The sequence below is a fragment of the Amphimedon queenslandica genome, unplaced genomic scaffold (assembly GCF_000090795.2).
Source record: "Amphimedon queenslandica unplaced genomic scaffold, v1.1 AMPQUscaffold_13402, whole genome shotgun sequence".
NCBI lineage: Eukaryota > Metazoa > Porifera > Demospongiae > Haplosclerida > Niphatidae > Amphimedon > Amphimedon queenslandica.
The window spans coordinates 225,724-229,960 of NW_003546362.1; positions in this window are offsets into that span (position 1 = coordinate 225,724).

The window sequence follows — 4,237 nt, forward strand, 5'->3', positions numbered from 1 at the left end:
TTAAATTAGCTGGTTCTACCAGTGGTAAAGCTACTATAATAGGTGCTAGTATTGGAGCGTTAGCTGGTTCTGTAGTACCTGTTGCAGGTTCTATAATAGGAGCTGGAATTGGAGCTGGAATTGGAGCTGGAGTAGGAGCTGGTATAGGATGGCTCTATCGAAAATAATCAAAACTGATTTTATTGGTTTAAAATTAAGTGTAATTATTTTATTAGTTTTAACAATGATAATGTTGTTATTGTTAGCCCTGATTGTACATGTATATTACTATTATTATTATTAGTAATATAATTATTGATAAACTCATCACTATTGTAACATAAATAGTATCATTAATATAATAATTAATAGTATCTTCACACTTCCTATAAAGCACCATTGGTGCATTGGCCTCGCAAAAGCAAAAACACAAAATTATTGTCTGTTTACTTGTTACCTTTTAATTAAGATAATTAGAATGAATGAAATCTTGTAAGTGGTTGTGGCTATACACACCTACACAAAATACAAATTAATTAAAGTACATGTACATGTAGTGTCCTTATGCTGTGTAGAAAGTTTAAACTGATTCCAACTAAAAGTTTTCAAAGTGCAGCCATTTAGCAAATTTTTGGAAAAAAGCATGAGAGGTTTTTTTCCAAAAAGTAACTCCAAAATTACTCCTAATTTTCATTACTTTTCATAATACATATTGATGTACTTATGTTCATTCTTATTAGGGACAGGACTGGTATGCTTGTGTTGGAAATATTAAAGAAGTTAAATGGTACTGATCCTGATGATAAATTCCAGTGCATTAGGTAACTTAGCCACTTTTCCACCGGAACCATCTCAGGTACATTGTATTTAACCACCCGCTAACGTAGTATAACTAATTGTAATACACTATTACTAAGATGTAGATAAATGTAAAACATTAAGCAATCAAAGCAATGTACATGTACATGTACACTTTACTTGTGTATGCAGTAGATCTTGATGTTATTAATTATGCATGATTGACATAGAGCAGCTCAAAATATCATTTATTGATCTACCAGAAATTAAGCTACATATTCGATTTATTTTTTTATTTAATATCAATATTTGTGAATTATTAAGGAAGTATGGTAAGAACATTGGTCTGCACATCAAGGCTGTTAGATCACGCAGTCAACAGCTACTGTTAGCTTCAAACTAATAAAGAGATGTACTTTACTTTATGCTGATATTAAACCAGATAATATACTGGTGACTCTTTTGTTAGTGTACAAACTATCCATATATACACCGTGCTAGAAAAACTAAGTGGAATACAATTATAAAGAAAGCTTCGAGTACTGAAGTATCTGTTTTATTTTGCTACTATCATTGTGGTACTGCACATCAGAGAGTATTTGTGGTACTGTATAGTAGTGAGTCAAAGAACCAAAAAATGCTTCTTTTTGTCATAACTCTTTGTGTTAGTAACTGTAGGGTATACATGTACTGTATGTATATGTAGCTACTTACCTTTTTATTGCACTGATTACTGTTTTAATTACAACATGTATTATTATTGTTATTGTGTTACTTTAGGTGAATGAGTCCAAGTAGATGTTAAAGTTTCGCGATTTTGGATCAGCTTCATTTATACAATACAATGAGATAATACCTTACTTATCTTGTGAGCAGGTTTTACAGGGCACCTTAAATAAGTAAATAATATTAATAATGATTGTAATGATAAATTTAAAAATTGCTCTAAAATTGTGCCAAAGTCTCTGAACTATAACAGTACAGGGTCAAGGACAAATTTCACCAAAACTAAAAAGGAGAAAATTCTCCATTTGTATAATTTTGTCTGGTACATATACATGTTTTCATGTAGCGTAGAAAGTTTGAACTAATTTTGATTAAAATTAAATTTTTTACAAATTTTTTAATTTGCTTAAAAATTAGACCACAGTCCCTGTGCATGGTCCCAAGGCCAAATTTTGCCAAAATTAAAAAAAAGAGAGAATTTTGCATTTTTTATAATTTTTCCTAATACATATTTATGTTCTTATGTTGTGTAGAATGTTTGAACTGATTCTAATCAAAATTAGATTTTTTACAAATTTTTTAAGTTCCTCACAATTTGGGCCAAATTCCCTGTACTATGGTCCCAGGCCAAATTTTGCCAAAATTGAAAAAAAGAGAATTTTGCTTTTTATAATTTTTTCTCATACATATTTATGTTCTTATGTTGTGTAGAAAGTTTGAGCTAATTCCAATCAAAATTGGATTTTTTATAAATTTTTAAAGCTCCTCAAAATTTGGGCCAAAGTCCTTGTACTATAATAGTACACGGACTTTAGCCAAATTTTGCCAAAAATGACTAGGAGAGAATTCTTTGTTTTTATAATTTTTTCTGATACACATACATGCTCTTATGCTGTGTTGAAAGTTTAAACTTATTCCGATTGAAATTGGATTGGATTTTTTGCAAATTTTTTAATTTGCTCAAAAAATTGGACCAAAATTCCTGTACTATAATACAGGGTCTCTGGCCAACCAAATTGACATGAAGGACTTTTCTCATTGAAATGTGATAATTTCCAGACATGCAGTCCCTACTAGCTACATGCACAGTCCACTAGCACAAACTAATTATGGAACTAACAATTTAGCTCTACTAACAAATACATGTATATGTAGTCCACAGCACAGTTATTGTATAATTATACACATGTAGTATACTGAATTTAGTCTACGAAATATTTTCATTCAAGTTCTAGTTCTAGTTATAGTACAACATAAGGCGTTCAAGTTCTGGTTATAGTTCTCTAACTTTAAAAGTTGGGTTTAGTACTAGCATGGTTTGTACATTTTTGTTTTTCTTTGTTTTGGTGAAGCTAATGCATCAGGTGTCTTGTAACTCTCTTTATTGATGAACTCTACATATACTAGTAGTTAGTCCTCATGTGTACAATTCAAGTCAAATTTTGTAATTATGATGTATATTATTGGTAGTATAATTGAGTAGTAAGGAGTGGATTAACTTGTTGTCAGTTTTATCAGTGGTCAGATAATTTATTTTTGCTTTAAGTTTACTATATCAGATACAGTCCACATTATTCCACTCCTCCAGTTATTGTAACTTTAATGTTATTGAGTAGTAATGAGTGGATTATTTTGTTATCAATTTGGATAATTAATTTTAGTTTAAGTTATCAGATACAGTCCACATAGTCCACTCCTCCAGTTATTGTAATGCTACTAAAATTTGTACACCTGATAAAGTAGTTTTTGTGAGGTCTGTCTGGTCACATACTGTTGACTTCTCGGTGCAGACCCATGTTTTAGAGAGACAGTTATGGCTGAAGATGAAGATGACAGGAGCATACGATTCATCCCAGGCAATGAGAACTTTGAAGACATACGATTTATCCCAGGCAATGAGAACTTTGAAGAGATATTTGTCCCAGGCAATGAGAACTTTGTAGGCAATGAAAACACTGAAGGCAATGAGAACACTGAAGCCAATGAGAACTTTGTAGGCAATGAGAACACTGAAGGCAATGGGAACACTGAAGGCAATGAGAACATCGAAGGCAATGAGAACCTTGAAGGTAATGGAGACACCGAAGGCAAGGTGATTAATGACAAAGTTGAAGACAACAATGATAAAAAAGGCAGTGATACTGATTCTAAGGCAAATAGAAAAAAGCCAATCAATATACTAGTGATTGGTCGTACTTTCTCTGGAAAAACAACCCTATGTTTGGGGAGGATGTTGTAACTGTTAATGTTAGTGCAGAATCTCAAACAAGGAAAGTAGAAGCATATGAAGGTGAGCACAATGGTGTGAAGATTAAACTTTATGATACGGTTGGTTTTGGGGATACTGGAGGCAAAACTGGTCGCAGTATTATATTTGAAATTGCTGAGCATGGTCAGTTCGATCTAATCCTCATTTGTACCAAGTTAGTGGAACCGGTTGATCGGGGTATGTTTGATGAATTGGCCTCCGTCTTACATGCAGATATGTGGAAGAGGACAGTTGTCGTATTAACATTTGCAAACCAATTCGAGACACTCAAGAATGTAAAAGAGTCTAAAATGGAACTGAAAGTTCAAATGAAAATGCAAGTAAATTCGTGCAAAGGATGTGTTGTTGAGTGTCTTTCTAAAAGCGTTAATAAGGAAGTGTTGGATAAAATACCATTCTGTGTAGCCGGAGTGAAAGATGAAAAGAAGTTACCTACAACTGACGACTGGCTGAAAGCATTATGGG